Here is an 18,096-nt window from a genome sequence, read left to right as displayed (position 1 = left end):
ATCTCTTCCATTTGGCTTTTTTAGAGTTGTTTTTAATTTTTATTTTAAAATTATTATCACTATTTTTTTGTAGAGATGGGGTCTCGCTATGTTGCCAGGCTGGTATCCTACTCATGGTTTCAAATAATCCTCCTGCCTTGGCCTGCCAAAACACTGGGATTACAGTTATGAGCTATGACTCTTAGCCAGGAGTTGTACCTTTTTAAATTAAAGAGGTAATATTAAGTACATCTCTTTCCTGAGTTCTATGAGCCCTTCTAGCAAATAATTGAACCAGAGGAGGGAGTTTTATGAGCCTCTAATTTATAGCCAGTCAGTTTTCCAGGAGATGACCTTGACTTGTGACTAGTGTTGGAAAGTAGGGAGGCAGCAGTCTTGTGGGACTGAGCCCTTATTCTATGAAATCTGATACTTACTCCAAGTAGATAATGTCAGAGTTGAGTTAAATGGTAGGACCCCCAGTGGGTATTTACAGAAAATTAAATAATTGCTTGGTGTGAGGGGAAAAATTCACGTATCTATTAGCAATCAGGTTTATTCTGCCTGCAAGCAATGAGCCAATCAGCGTGTCAATAGGTGTGTGTTTAAAAGATATTTTATTTACAAGACCGCCATGCAGGGAGATGGAAGAACAAATCTCAAATTCATGCCCTTGAAAATGGTGATGAGGGGTACTTATGGAATAGAAAGTGGGGTGGTCTAAAGTATGGGAAAGGTGATTGGCAGGTAAAAATGGTGAGGTAATCATCATTTCTGTATAAGTATAATTGAGGATATAGTTTGTCATAAAATCCGTATGCAGAAAATGGTGGCATTAGCATCATCTAATGAGTGTGAAGGTTTTGGCCCTCTGATGTCAAAACACTCTTCAGGCACCTGCACAGCCCCAGTTGAAAGGTGCTGGACTCGACTGGCTTGAACTAGACAAGAGCTGGTGTTTTAGTTCCTGAAAAACAACTTTAAGCAACTATTACTAAAGTCACCCACAGTCAGAGGTGTTATCTAGAAGGAAGTTAGTCGAAGTTCTAAGATCAACTAGAAGTAAGTGATTAAAAGCCAGCAAGGCAGGTTAAGTTTGGTGGGCAAAATCAAATTAGCCCTTGGTTTCACATATGGTGAAGTAAACAGAATTTTTCCTACAGAGTAAGTCATAATATATATATTTATGTATATGTATATTATATATATATAATATATGTATATATACATATATTGCATATATAATATATGTATATATTATTATGTATATGTATATTATATACATAATAATATATATGATAATGTAATATTGTAAGAATACTTAATAAAATGTTATTTATTGCAAATGATTTTTTAAAAGTCAAAAATTATCAAACGTATGTTGCCAAAATTTTCTTACACATACATTATTTTTTATTTTAGATAATATGTAGTCACTTTATTATCTGATTGGCATGTGGCACAGATAATTCAAAGCAAGTTTTATATAAATAAAAGCTAATCTTGACAGAAAATGTACTTACATAATGAAATAATCCACTATAAAAAATCTCTATTTCCCTTTATAAAGATGTAGAAAGTTGGATTATTTATAGCTGATAACCATAATTATATATGTATATATGATTACATATGTATGATATGCATATATATATTATTTTTATTATCTCTTGTTAATGATCAAGATAGCTACATTAATTAAGGTAAGAAGTAAGAAACTTCAGAATAGTTATTATATTAGCTAATAACATTGTTTTAGCACTTTATGATTTATAAAATACACTCACATATTAGTCCATTCTTGCATTGTGTATTAGTCTGTTCTCACAATGCTAATAAAGACATACTTGAGACTGGGTAACTTATAAGGAAAAGAGTTTTAATTGACTCACAGCTCCCCATGGTTGAAGAGGCCTCACAATCACGGTGGAAGGTGAATGAAAAGCAAAATCACATCTTACATGGAAGCAGGTGAGAGAGCTTGTTCACGGGAACTACCCTTTAGTAAACCATCAGATCTCATGAGACTTATTACTATCATGAAAACAGCATGGGAAAGACCCATCCCATGATTCAATTACCTACCACCAGCTCCCTCCCATGAGAAGTGGGGATTATTACAATTCAAGGTGAGATTTGTGTGAGGACACAGCTAAACCATGTCATTCTGCTCATGGACACTCTCAAATCTCATGTCCTCACATTTCAAAACTAATCATGCCTTCCCAATAGTCTCCCAAAACCTTAACTCATTTCAGCATTAACTCAAAAGTCCACAGTCCAAAGTCCCATCTGAGACAAGGCAAGTTCTTTCCACCTATGAGCCTGTAAAATCAAAAGCAAGTTAGTTACTTTCTAGATACAATGGGGGTACAGGCATTGAGTAAATACACCCATTTCAACTGGGAGAAATTGTCCAAAACAAACAGGCTACAGGCCCCATGCAATTCTAAATCCAATAAGAGAGTCATTAAACCTTAAAAGTTCCAAAATGATCTCCCTTGGCTCCATGTCTCACATCCAGGTAATGCTGATGCAAGAGGTGGCCTCTCATGGCCTTGGGCAGCTCTGCCCCTGTGGCTTTGTGGAGTACAGCCTCCCTCTCAGCTACTTTCATGTACTGGCTTTGTGTGTCTACAGCTTTTTCAGATGCACGGTGCAAGCTGTCAGTGAACCTACTCTTCTGGGGTCTGGAGGACAATGGCCCCCTTCTCATGGCTCCACTAGGTAGTGCCCCAGTGGGGACTCTGTGTGGGGATCCATCCCCACATTTCCCTTCTGCACTGCCTTAGCAGAGGTTCTCCATGAGGGCCCCACCCTGCAACTAACTTCTGCCTGGACATATAGGCATTTCCACATATCCCCTAAAATCTAGGGGGAGGTTTCCAAACCTCAATCCTTGAGTTCTGTGCACCCGCAGGCTCAACACCATGTGGAAGCTGCCAAGGTTTGGGGCTTGCATCCTTTGGGGCCACAACCGGAGCTGTACCTTGTAATCCCCTTTTCACCATATCTGAAGCAGCTGGGATGCAGTGACTTAAGTCCCTAGGCTGTACACAGTACTGGGGGCCTGGGCCAGGCCCACAAAAGCATTTTTTCATCCTAGGCCCCCAGGTCTGTGGTGGGAGGGGGTGCTGTGAAGATCTCTAACATGCCCAGGAGACATTTTCCCCATTGTCTTGGTGATTAACATTGTGCTCCTCATGACTTATGCAAATTTCTGCAGCGGGCTTGAATTTTTTTTCCCAGAAAATTAGTTTTTCTTTTCTATTGCATTGTCAGGCTGCAAATTTTCCAAACTTTTATGCTGTACTTCCTCTTGAACACTTTGCCGCTTAGAAATTTCTTTTATCAGAAACTGTAAATCATTTATCTCAAGCTCAAAGTTCCACACATCTCTAGGGCAGAGGCAAAATGCCACCAGTCTTTTCGTATAGGAAGAGTAAACTCTACTCCATTTCCCAACAAGTTCCTTATCTCCATCTGAGACCACCTCAGCCTGGATTTCATTGTCTATATTACTAGCAGCATTTTGGTCAAAGCCATTCAACAAGTCTCTAGGACATTCCAAACTTTCCCACATTTTCCTATCTTCTTCTGAGTCCTCCAAACTGTTTCAACCTCTGCCTGTTACCCAGTTCCAAAGTCACTTCCACATTTTTGGTTATCTTTACAGCAGCATCCCAGTACCCAGTATCAATTTACTGTATTAGTGTATTCCCTTGCTGCTAAGAAAGACATGCTTGAGACTGGGTAATTTATAAAGGAAAGAAGTTTAATAGACTCACAGTTCCACATTGCTGGGGAGGCCTTGCAATCATGGCTGAAGGTAAATGAGGAGCAAAGTAATGTCTTACGTGATGGCAGGCAAGACAGCATGTGCAGGGGAACTCCCTTTTATGAAAGTATCAGATCTTGTGAGAGTTACTCACTATCATGAAAAAAACCTGTCCCCATGATTTAATTACCTCCCACTGGGTCCCTTGCATGATACATGGGGATTATTATAATTCAAGGTGTGATTTGCGTGGGGACATAGCCAAATCATATCACATTGCTAAAAGAATACCCGAGACTGCATAATTTATAAAGAAAAAAGGTTTAATTGTCTCACAGTTTTGCAGGCTGTATAGGCATGGCTGCAGAGACCTCAAGAATCTTACAATCATGGCAGAAGGCAAAGGTGAAGCAGGCACATCTTACATGGGCAGAGAAGAAAGAAGAGAGAGAGGGAGGAGGTGTCACACACTTTTAAACCACCAGATCTAATGAAAACTCATGTACTATCATGAGAACAGTAAGGGGAAAATCTGTCCCTATGATCAATCACCTCCCACCAAGCCTCTGCTTTAACCAATGAGATTACAATTAGACATGATATTTGGGTGGAGATGCAACTCCAAACTGTATCAACTCATATACTTTATCTGATTCTCATAACAACTAAGAGACTCTTTGAAATAAGCCAAATGTCTTTTTTTAAACTTATTATAGAATGATCATATTTTGTACATGTTTCTAAGTTGATATAATGTTTTCCAAATGTATTCTCTTATTTGATCTTACAATAATCCTAGGGGATTTAATTGAAGAAATATAAGCTCAGAGAAAACTGACTTGAATGGTGTCAGCTGGGAAAAGAATAACAGCTGTGTAGTGTGTTTTTTCTTTAATTTTCAAAGCTTGTACATGTTTACTTTTTTAAAGTCTTTCTTTGTCCTGATTGTAGTCAATTATTCATTTATAAAATTAAATGTATTTATTATATTTATATGTTCTTCCCAACATTATCAGCTAGGTAGAATGAGCTGGGCCAATAGAACAGAGATATTTATATGCATATGACAAATTTAGCATAATATACTTTAGTTCAGTAACATAGACAAAGTGTTTATTTTCAGGATTATACTACTTTTTATTCTTGTAAAACATGTATTCTTTTTCATTGTCTTATTATGAAACATAAAAATACATAAAAATGAACAGAATTTGAAGTGAATATCTTGATTCTATAATTAACATTTTACTATGTTTATTTATTGCATATCTATTGCATCTCTCCATTTTGCTACAATCTGACTCCATCTTCCTTGAGCAGTTATAATTGTGTTTAAAATTCTGTCTTTGTCATTCCAAAACTTAGTTCATTTTGTTGTTGCTCTTTATTCCATTGATTCTTTATTTCTTTTAAGAATGGGTAATGTTTTCTTGTTTCTTTTTGTGACATGCAACTTTGAATTATTTTTTGGGTGTTGTGAATTTCATGTTGTTGAGAATTTGGATTATGTTAGGTTCTACCAAAGTATAATTGTGTAAACAGCATTTGTCTTTGATAAAATAAATTGCAATTTCTGGCTCCCCTTCTGTGGTTTCAGAATGAACTTTCGTTCAACTTATTAGATTTAGTTGTCTGCTTGGAGTCTGCCCTGCGCATGTGTAGTTCAATGGTCAATCAGATATTTGGCTGTTATCCTAATTTGAATTTCCATCTTCTGGCTTGCTCTTTTCAAAGATTTGTATCTTCTTCATTTTCTAGTGCCTGTGATGCCTTGAACACTGTCCTTTAATTCTGCCAGGTAGCATGACCTTGTGTTTTCCATCAGAGTTTTAGCCAGCCAACTTACATGGTGCATACTGGAAGGCCTAAAATTTGACTAAATGTGATAAAATAAGAAAACTCTCAAGTTCTATTCTCTTTATCTGAGTCTCAACTTCTCTCTAGTCCTGCCTTTATTAATTTACTCTCTAGTGGCTTCAGGTACCTCGGAGGATTTTGTTTTCCCTAAGTGTTTTGTCAAGAGTTTATTGTTATTATTTGCTGTATTATTGTTTTGTTAGGAGTTCATGGCAGTACTGGAAGCAGAACTCTCATGGTCACCTTTTAACTCATTACATTTCTGTAATTGAAATCTTTCTTTGATTTATGTGATTTGTAATACTAGATCTTAAAGATCTATTTAAAGCATGTAGCTTATTATACATAAAAATTTTTAACTGTTTGCAGTTTCACTTAAACTGGGTCTCCTCTAACAAATAAATTTAGTCTAAATTTATGATAACCCAAAGATACAATCAAGAACCATTCCCAGATTTTATCTGAAGTCTATGAGAAATGCCAATTACAACATTCATAGAAGTGCGGAGGTACAAGAAAGCTTACATATCACTTGCTAGAGGTGATATGTACAATTGGACTGAATGTTTGAGTATTTGTTTATGGCTGCAGCAAAAATATCAGAAAAAAGCATTCTTGGCTTTAACCTGGTGGCTGTTTACCTATTTTACACTCTTTCCTGGTGAAATAAAAGATAACTAGCTTTCCAACATGATCGCATCTTTAAGTACGGTGGTCATTCAAAACATTCCAGTCAATTAGGTCAAAAAGATCATTTATTGATTTGACATCTCATTCAGATAACCTCACTTATTTCCATGATAGATATTAATAGTGTGGTTCTTATTTTGATTATAGCCGACTCTCCTACATTCAAAATACAGCTAAACTATAGACCAAAAAGAATTAATTACATAGTCTCCATTGGTTAACATTTATGCTAATATTTTCTAGCCAGAATAAGAAAGCTACTTTGGCATGATTCTTTAAAGTTAACCAACTTACTCACTAAATCATATAGAAAAAGTATTTTTTAATCATTTAAATGTAAGTTTATTTACCATATTTTATGTACTTTATTTCATAATAGAAGTCCAATATTTTAACACAATATAGTAGAGGAGATATTAAAAAAATGAAAAATGTCTCTGCTGGCCTATCAGGTGAAAGCATTTACAGAAATTCTGCCTATGAATAACAAAAAGCTTTGCAACAGAACATTTAAGTAATGTGTCTTTATGACTATTTGAAAACTAGTTCGCAGGCATGTTTTCTGATGATTACGAATCTTGGGCACAGGTTTATTTCAGCATATTCCAAATGGCAACAGCTATACTGCAAAAAACAATTTTTGTCCTGTCACCAGTTTACTAATCAAATGTCAGTCTCTTCTCAAGATCTCATGTCTTATCAACAAAGGCCTAAATGAATTACTGTTGCAAATGCCCATCATAGTAAGCATCTGCTTGTCTCAGTCCTATGTCTGACGAGCTTAATCTGAAGCATGCCATTTCTGATAGAAATCCAGGTGACATGAAGCTTCTGAAAAAAAATGTACTTAACACACATAAGACCAAAAATTTATATACTCACATTTTAATAAAAACAGTACTTGTAGTTGGTTATTCACATCTCATGATAACTGAATGTTGCCTTATATGGTCATATCCTTTGGGGAAAAAATAGGGATTATGTACAAAAATTCTCTTTCTTAAAAATATGGTTCTCTCCCTAACCTTGGAAATAGAAGTAAACACTTTTAAACTTGGTTCATGCCTTGCATATAGGAATATTATGGCCAGAAGTGAGATTTTATATATGAATGACTTTTAACTCTTTTTCCCACTTACATAGATTTAAAGGTTCAATTTCACTGACAATTGACCATTTTACTATATGCAATAAAACATATATCTAAATTTTTAGAAACACCTTGAATTCTTAGAATGCATTTTTAAACAATGAATTTTTGCATAGACAGATTTTTTGTCTGCATCAAGACAATTTCTAGATGAAGCAAGTGAAATAATGATTTTGAAAGATGCTTATATTTGTATCAAACACAAACTTAGATATTTTCTTGAGTTAAAGTGTAAAAATATTCTCCTTGAATATATAGAAAACTTGTAGGCAAGATAAAAATAACACTAAGTATAGAAAATATGTTTTATTTTTTCAATATGATGATTAAAGTGTTACAAAATAGTACCTTGGTCCGTCCTTACTCCTTTCTTATGTAAATTAATTAACCATTTGGAAGTGGGTGCACCTTTTTCTCTCAACTTCTCTGTTGTTACCATGTGAGAAAATAAATTTCTATTTTGGTAAAAGAAACAGAGTCATGGAACTCAGAAGCTAGGTCATGCTGTGTTGATGTCAAGCAATGTCAGATGTCTGAATTAATATATATTCTATTTGGAAGCAATGTGGGTATAACAGTATATAATAATAGATCTCTCTACTTTTATATTTCATAGTTGATGTGGAATTTGCTGCAAACCATATTAATTCTGTAGAGAAGGCATTGTGCTCTTAAATCACATAAAATTTTTATTGCCTGTCTTGCCTAATATTTCTTTTGCTCTCAAAACACTATTGGCTTTAAAAAAAAAAAGAAAAAAAGAAAAAAGAAATCTTCTGCACATTTCTGCCACTGTTGAAATTAAACATGGTTTCAACTAAGGGCTATAATCTTCTTTATTCCAGAATAATGCCTTAGGTAACTATAATTGAAAGAAGTGAAATATGCAAAGAAAAATCATTAAAAGGAAGCATCTTTCAGAACTGTAATTAAATAGATTGGCTGTGAGGAATAAATTAAGGGCAAAGAAAATTAAAATCAGTATAATATAGAGGAGACACAACAGAATGCAAACCATGCAATCAAAAAGATAAATACCCTTGACCCTTTTGTTATATTAATACGCATGTATTTTTTCTTCTAGTGATTTGCCCTTGGAGCATTTCTGTACCTTGGTCACATTCTACACAAAACGAGATTGAAATAGATTGAAGTTTTTAAAGAACATACTTAGGCCAGTCTCCTCATTGTAGAATGGCCTCAGAGGTGGCAACACAGGAGCTGAGTAATTGTAAGTGGTTCTTCTAGAGATTGGTTTATTTTTGCTGTGACAAGCTTTATTCTGTATTCAGCACCCTTATCAAGTGGCTAACCTATACTAAGGATGACCATAGAAGCAAAAAACAACGTCTTAAAGACATTTTTACACCAGCATACTTTTAAAAAACCTCATTCAGTGGTTTTGTGTATCAAAGTATATCGTTTTAAATTTAGTCTTTCCAGGCTAGTATTATTTTATCTTTTTCAATAAATCCAACATAATCTTAATGGGAATATTTGTTGATATTTTCTTCATATTGTCAAACTTAAAAGTGGTAACTGTAAAGTTTCTAATCTCACTTAATAGATGCTTGGACTATAATAGATGCTAGGAATATAATAGATGCTAGGACTATATAAGCCCTACTCACTTTTTGTGTAATGCAATAAATCCTGAAGATAGTATTAACTATGTTTATGTATTTTTTGTAGAGACAGGATCTCACATGTTGCCCAGGCTGTTCTCAAACTTTTAGAGTCAAGTTAAACTCTTGCCTTGGCCTCCCAAAGTGCTGGAATTACAGGCATGAGACACTGCACTCAGCCAACTGTTTATTATAATAAGTCCCTTTATTTTGATAGATCAACAACCATATGACAAGTGTTTGTCTTGTCTTCTAACTAAATTGTTATAAAGGAGTTCTATTTGACTTTCTTACACCATTATAAAGCAACATTGCTGGGCCACTGAATTTTGGAATTGATTTACAAGTTTGTGCTGTCCTTTCCTTTCTATATCATAAATTTATATATAACTCCATGTAACAGAGGTATGTCATAACTGTCTCTGGCATAATTGTAAGTGATATTCTATTTACATTACTTATGTAGAAATGTCATAGACTGGTTCTTAAATCAAATTACATAAAATGCACAAAAATTAGCGATTATGGAACCAATTTCAGCTTCATTATATGGATAGATACGGATTTAAGTAATGGAAAAGCATATTTGGGGAAAGAAGCTCCTCTATTTCCAATAGTATCAAGCCTGTAAATTGTATTTATCAGAGAATATTTATGTACAAAATTCCATAACTCATTATTTCTTATTATCCAGCCAATGCCATTTAGTCTATTGATCAAGGTCACTAATGGCCCTTTAAATGTCCTCTTAAAGGTTTTGATTCTGAACACCTGATATTACAAAGATGATTTTATCTATTTCTATGTGCAAAATATTTCTTATTGTGTCAAGTTTTGTAAATTTTAGTTCAAAGGAAAAAGACATACCTATCTTTAAAGATGTGTAGAATACACCAAAGTTGTAGATCATGCTGTCATACTACAATAGATCAAATCTTAGCTATATATTAAATTTACACATCTACATTAAGCTGGCTCATTTATTGCAGACAAATAGTCAACATGAATCTGGTTATTTGGCATGTTCATCTACTGCCTCAGAATGACAGAGACTCTTCGAGTGAAATCACTAGTGTTGGCTATAAAACGCTCGATTAATTTGTGTCCAAATGATCATTAACAGTCAATACACAACTATGCTACTTATATTAAATATATGCTACTTCAAAAGTTCTAAAACTATTTTGATATTTATTGCTTATCCCTATACTAAAGTACTTTAGTTTTAAAATACTGTGGAGAAATACCTCGAGAGTTCTTACTGCTCTCTTAAAAACATTCAATGAAATACACCTATGACACACATAATAATACCTGTTCTAAAAGGAAGAGCTCAGTAATACTGTGTTTCAGTTACATTAAAAAGCCCTTTCTCATTAATTCAATTTTCTTTTGTAAAAATGTTCCCACTACTGCTGGAGTAATCAGCCTTTCAGATTTATGAGCGATTTTTATGTGAGTGTTGGCCTAAAAGATAAAACACCTTGATCAATTGCCAGGTAACTCTTCCAGTCTTCCTTCAACACCATGTTAATCCAGCACATTAAATTATTTTTAATTAGGTAATCATATAACCATGAATCTCTTTTTTAGGAAATAAAGAAAAAATTTATAATGTCTTCTAAAAGAACAGACATGGGAAATTATACACGTAGGAGATACTGCAGAAACTGTTCCTATCAATTTAGAACAGCAACAACAACAACAAAAAGAATTCTGAACTAATCTCTTAGTTTAGCAGTATAGCCTCCGATTCCAGTTTTCTTGGGTTTTCATTGAAGCTTTAGGACGTCAGCATTCCTTCCCCCAGGGAATAGGGTGGGACCCTCTTAAGATCCACTATCAGAAAGGCTGGGGAAGATTGGAACAAGTGAAAGGAGGGTAGGGGAAGGTCAGAGAGATTCTGTTTACTGAGGCCTGTCTCTGAGGTTTAACATACCCAACAGTGTAACAAAAGACTACAACAAGGGCTAGTGGAGTTATAAGCCAGGGGGCTTATATATATTTATATATTTGTAAATATTTATATATACAAAAACAATGTATTTATCTAATATATATTATATATTAGATTATATTATGTAAATTATATATTAGATATATTATTATATATTATATATAAATATGCTTGTTCTTATTTTCTGTGGTGTATAAACAACAGAAGGTAAGAAGAGCAAGTGACTAAGAGAAAAGCAGAAAAGTAAAGGCATATTTTTTTTAGTCAAATAGAAAAAATTCTGAATCAAGTTACTGAAGTATTCACTAGAGCCTCATGAAACATCATTTTCCAAACCCAGACTAAATTTATAAGGCTCAACTGATAAACAAAGACTTTTTTAAGAATTAAAAATTAGGTAAATGTTTAATTAAAACAATTTCAATTAAAAATGCTACGTTTTTATATTTCTCATCTTTTATCCCTGAAAGAATGTTGTTCTAACTCTTTCAAGAAACATTAGCAAATTTATAAAATAACAAATCTTAAGGAAAGAAATTTTTAGAATCCAAAAGAGTACAGGCAAGCAATTCATTGTGCTTAAGAGTATTTGAACTTAAACTAAATCTTAGTATCTACATGGTGGATTATCTTTTTTGACTATAAAATGATAATGATGTACATTAATAATTTAATAGCAAAAAAGTTTAAAAATACATTATATGACATGCTGAATTAATAACTTTAAAAATTATTATAGTTGAATTTACTTGATTTCTAATATGTTATCAAATTTGCTTGACTTCAAATACAGTCAAATAAATGAAAGCCTGCTGTATTTTAAGGGGAAACATCTAGAAAACATGATCTGAAAATATCCATCCAAAAAGCTTACAACTAAAATAATGTTTACAGTAACAAAGAATGCAAAAGTGTTTGTAAAACAGCTTTTCTTTAAAATGAAAAAAAAAAAAACATAATTTTTTAAAGCTGGCACTATTATTCCAAAGAGGTGGTTCTGGAAAAACCATTCCTAACACTGCTTTCAACCAAACCAAAAGTGACAGAAACCCTAATTATTGGAGCTTTGCCTGATTATTTCAACAAAATTCATTTTCCACAAAGCAAAACCATTAAAATGCAAAGGACTTTTTCTTTTAGTTAAGTTAGGGTTATATCTGGAAAGAAATATAGTCACTACAATTGTTCTATTTGTAACCTTGAATGGACCAGTGATTTGAAAATAACCTTATTGTTTTCCATCATCAAAAAGAAAAAAGATAAATTATTTTTTAAGAGCAAAAAATATTGAGGTTGTATTTTTCTCGATGAAAGAAAACGCCCTTTAGGAACAAATTATTTTTTTCTCCGGTATTTCTCTAATAAAAGCCTATGTATTATTCTAAGTTCAGATCAAATGCTATTTCTTAGAGACTTCTCTGATTTCTTCTCCCCAAGATTAGAAGGAAGAAATACATTATAGACATGTATATAATGAAATACTGTTTAGCAGGTAAAAATTAATGAGCTGGGACTATGTGAATGAACATGAGGAAATTGTAAAATCACAATTTACATTAAATAAAACAGTTTATAAGGCAATATAAATGACATTTATATAAATAATATATATTTAGATATGAATATATTTCTATTTAACCTAATATTTAAAATACGGCTATTGTTTAAAACCTTGAACACACATAGTAAAAGTATAAAATCTGGATGATACTTTTAAACTTCAAAAACAGGATATTGGTTATCTCTGGAGAGAAAGAAATAGAGCTATAACTGTGGAGTTGAGGCAGGAATTGAGGAATTTCTACTAACCATGCAATTATTTTTACAAACCATTAAACATGATTGGAAGTTAATATGGCATGAAGTTAAGATTTGACAGTTGATTGGTAGATACGTGGACATTTGTAATATTATCCTATATACAATAATTTAACCTGGGAGTATTTCTTTTTCTTTCTTTTTTTTTTTAAGTGTAACATAGTGAATAGGTGTATGCTTCAGGGATATAAAAACGCATCTGGAAAACTAACGGTAAGACAATAATCAACAGATGCAAATAATCCACCAAAGTCAATATATATGAAGACTTCAAGATGGCTTGCCAAACGTATCCGGTACTCACCTCCCCCATAAAGAAGAACCAAAAGAAATCACACTACCAATAGAGCACATAAGAGAGAATGCTGAAATTCAGTAGAGAAATCACAGGTAATGCCTTAGGCAAGGGGAGAGGGAAGCAAGGCAGCCTGGTCAGACAGGATTTACTGGAAGCCTGGAGAGGCTCTATGATATTGGGAAAGGGTAAGTGAGTAACCCCCAGCAGTTCATGTTTCTATCTTGTATTTCTTGTGTGTCTTCTAGCTACAGGAGAGCCCCTCAACCTACATTGGCCCTGAGACTAACACAGAGAGCTGCCTGGAGACTGTGTGTTGGCAACCCATGTAGCCTCAAGTCCTAAACAGCTATAGCGAGGCACCACTTTGAGAGCCTCACCCTGAGGCTGCATCCTGTTCTGAAGCCCAACAGACCCTGAATCTCCACATCCCTGTAGTTTCATTGACATGCCCTGCCTGCAGCCACGGCCAAAGCATAAGCCATTGGCAGCAACCCTGCTGCCCCTGGCAACAGGGCCACTGTGCATTTACAAGTGCTCCGAGGAAAGGCTTCCCCACTTGAAGCTGTCACCTGGGACTGAAATGTGTACTCCCCAGCTGCCGGTTTATAACTGTTGCCACTGAAAGCAACCCTGCTCTTCTCTGCAGCAGGGTCACAGCACAGAAGCTTGTACCACACAACCAGTCATGTTGCCAGGAGCACCTGGAGGTCCAGGAATTGGCCCATCTGAAACTGCTAACATTGGTGGCAGTGTACGCTAACTCTGGGGCCCAGGGATAGGCACGCTCAGCCTGCCACTGCCACCTCTGGGCTCTGAAGACTGACCCATCTGATGTCCCTGTCCAGCAAAATTACCACAGCCTCCACTAAAGATTATGCCCTAAACTCCTGAGGATATCACGGACACTATTCATGCTGTTTATAGCCAAATAAATGAAATGAAGATTACTACTGCGTGTACTCAGAATCAAAGCCAAATTATGCTACCCAACCAATACCACAGATGCATCTTCAGGAAAGTCCCCTCCTACAAAAGCAAATTCAAAAAAATGGAAAGACATGACTGTTACACCAGATGTGCAGACATCAGTGTAAAAATACAAAAAAAAAAAAAGAGAGAAAGCAAGGAAATGTGACGTCTCCAAAGAATCACAATAATTCCCTAGCAACAGATTCTAAAGAAAAACAAATTATGAAATCCCTGGAAAAGAATGAAACATAATGATATTAAAGAAGTTCAGTGGCATACAAGAAAACTCGGAAAAACAATACAAAGAAAGCAGAGAAAAAAGTCAGGATGTGCATGAGAACTTTACCAGTGATAGGTATCATAAAAATGAAACCAACAGAAATTTTGGAGCTGAAGTAACCATTGAATAAAATACAAGATACATTAAAAGCTTCAAAAATGGACTAGATGAAGAAGAAATAATTTTAGAACCTGAAGGCAGGTCTTTTGAAATAATCTAGTCAGACTGAAACAAAACAAAACAAAAAAAGAATTAACAAAGTCTATGTGACATATGGGACACTATAAAGCAACCAAATATCCAAATATTTGGTGTCCCAGAAGGTGAAGATAATATGAAAACAATAGAAAGCCTATTAAATGAAATAATAGTTGAAAATCTCCCAAGTTTAGCAAGAGGCAGGAAGATTGCTTGAGCCTAGGAGGTCAAGGATGCAGTGAGCTATGATCATACAATTGTATTCCATAGCCTAGGTGAGAGAGGGAGATTCTGTCTCAAAAAACAAAAAGAAAAAAACAAAAGAATCAAGCTATGTCCATTAATGGATGAATGGGTAAAGAAAATGTGAGGCCGGGCACAGTGGCTCACACCTGTAATCACAGCACTTTGGGAGGCTGTGGCAGGTGGATCACTTGACCTCAGGAGTTAGAAACCAGCCTGTGCAACGTGATGAAACCACATTTCCACCAAAAGATACAAAAATTAGCTGAGTATGGTGGCATGCACCTGTATTCCCAACTACTCAGAAGGCTGAGGTGGGAGAATCGCTTGAACCCAGGGGGCAGAGGTTGCATTGAACCCAGGAGGTGGAGGTTGCAGAGTCATGATTATGCCACTCCACTCCAGCCTGGGCAACAGAGTGAGACCCTGCTTCAAAAAAAAAAAAAAAAAAAAAAAAGAAAGAAAGAAAATAAAATGTGGTATATATACACAATGGAATACCATTCAGCCATAAAAAAGAATGAAATTATGTCATTTGCAGCAATAAAGATGAGCTGAAGGTCATTATGTTAAGTGAAATAAGCCAGGCACAGAAAGACAAATATTACATGTTTTCACTCATATGCAGGAGCTAATTAGGTTGATTATGTGGAGGTAGATAGTAGAATGATAGATACCAGAGGCTGGGAAGAGTAGGTGGGTGGCTGTGGGGATGAAGAGAGGCTGGTTAATTAGTATAAACATACAGTCAGAAGGAATAAATTCTAATATTTGAATTGTAAAATTCTAATACAAGTGTAGCATGACTATAGTTAACAAAAACCTATTGTATATTTCAAAATAGAAGAGAGGACTTGAAATGTTCCCTACATACAAAAAAAGATAGCTACTTGAGGTGATGGATACCTTAGATTTGATCATTACACATTCTACACATGTAACAAAATATCACATGTAACCTATAAATATGTACAAATATTGTGTTAAAAATTCATAACGTGTATTAAGGAGAAGACAATGTTTAACAATTAATATAATAAGAGATATACCACAAAGATTAGCACAATAAAAATATGTAAGTCAGGAATCAATATTATTCTTAAAAAAAGGTAATTAGTAAAAAAAAAACCTTTGAAAATAGAATAAATGAATATCTTTTTAAATATTATTTAACTTTATAATCAAAATTTTTTGTTTGTTTATTTTATGAGACAGGGTCTCACTCTGTCTCCCATGGTGGAGTGCAGTGGTGCAATCTCAGCCCACTCCAACCTCTGCCTTCCTCCCCCCATCAAAAAAAAAAAAAAAGAGAAAAGTAAAAAGCTCTGAAATCAACATCCTAAGATCGCAACTAAAAGAAATAGAGAACCAAGAGCAAAGAAACCACAAAGCTAGTAGAAGACAAGAAACAACCCAGATCAGAGCAGAGCTGAATAAGATAGAGACACAAAAAAACCTTCAAAAAAATCAATGAATCCAGGAGCTGTTTCTTTGAAAAAATTAAAATATATTACCAGCTAGATTAACAAAGAAAAAAGAGAAGAATTGAATAGATACAATAAAAAATGATAAAGGGGATATCACCACTGACCCCACAGAAATGCAAACAATCATCAGAGAGTAATATAAATGTCTCTATGCAAATAAACTAGAAAATCTAAAAAAAATTGATAAATTTCTGGACACATACACCCTCCCAAGACTGAACCAGGAAGAAGTTGAATCCCTGAATAGACCAATAGTGAGTTCTGAAATTGAGGGAGTAATAAATAGCCTACCAAATAAAAAAGTCCAGGACCAGGTAGATTTACAGCTGAATTCTTTCAGAGGTACAAGGAGGAGCTGGTACCATTTCTTCTGAAACTATTCCAAACAACTGAAAAGGAGGACTTCCTCCCTAATTCATTTTGTGAGGCCAGCATCATCTTAATACCAAAACTTGGCAACAACAAAAAAAAAAAGAAAACTTCAGGCCAACATTTCTGACAAACGTTGATGCAAAATTCCTCAGTAAAATACTGGCAAACCAAAGCCAGCAGCACATCAAAAAGCTTATCCACCATGATAAGGTCAGCTTCATCCCTGGGATGCAAGGCTGGCTCAACATATATAAATCAATAAATGTAATCCATCACATAAACAGAACTAAAGACAAAAACCACATGATTATCTCAATAGACACAGAAAAGTCCTTCAATAAAATTCAACATCCTTCATATTAAAACCTCTCAGTAAACTAGATATTGAAGGAACATACCACAAAATAATAAAAGCCGTTTATTACAAGTTTACAGCCAGTATCATACTGGATGGGCAAAAGCTGGAAGCATTCCCCTTGAAAACGAGCACAAGACAAGGATGCCCTCTCTCACTACTCCTATTCAACACAGCATTGGAAGTTCCGGCCAGGGCAATCAGGCAAGAGAAAGAAATAAAGTGTATTCAAGCAGGAAAAAAGGAAGTCAAATTGTCTCTGTTTGGAGATGACATGATCTTTTATCTAGAAAACCCATCGTCTCAGCCCAAAAGCCTTTTAAGCTGATAAGCAACTTCAGCTTAATCTCAGGATACAAAATCAAAGTACCCAAAATACAAGCATTCCTATACAGAAACAACAGACAAGCAGAGAGACAAATCATGAATGAACTGTCATTCACAATTGCTACAAAGAGAATAAAATACCTAGGAATGCAGTTAAGCAGAGAAGTGAAGGACCTCTTCAAGGAGAACAACAGACCACTGCTCAAGGAAATCAGAGAGGATAAAAACAAATGGAAAAACATTCCATGCTCATGGACAGAAAGAATCAATATCATGACAATGGCCATACTGCCCAAAGTAATTTATAGATTCAATGCTATTCCCATTAAACCTACCATCAACATTCTTCACATAATTAGAAAAAAACTACTTTAAAATTCATATGAAACCAGAAAAGGGCCCGCATAGCAAAGCCAATCATAAGCAAAAGGAAGAAAGCTGGAGGTATCATGCTACCTGACATCAAACTATCCTACAAGGCTACAGTAACCAAAACAGCATGGTACTGGTACAAAAACAGACACAAAGACCAATGGATCCCATTTGTCAATTTTGGCTTTGGTTGCCATTGCTTTTGGTGTTTTAGATATGAAGTCCTTGCCCATGCCTATGTCCTGAATGGTAATGCCTAGGTTTTCTTCTATGCTTTTTATGGTTTTAGGTCTAACGTTTAGGTCTTTAATCCATCTTGAATTGATTTTTGTATAAGATGT

This window comes from Gorilla gorilla, chromosome 1, assembly GCF_029281585.2.
Source record: "Gorilla gorilla gorilla isolate KB3781 chromosome 1, NHGRI_mGorGor1-v2.1_pri, whole genome shotgun sequence".
NCBI lineage: Eukaryota > Metazoa > Chordata > Mammalia > Primates > Hominidae > Gorilla > Gorilla gorilla.
This window is presented reverse-complemented; position numbering follows the sequence as displayed.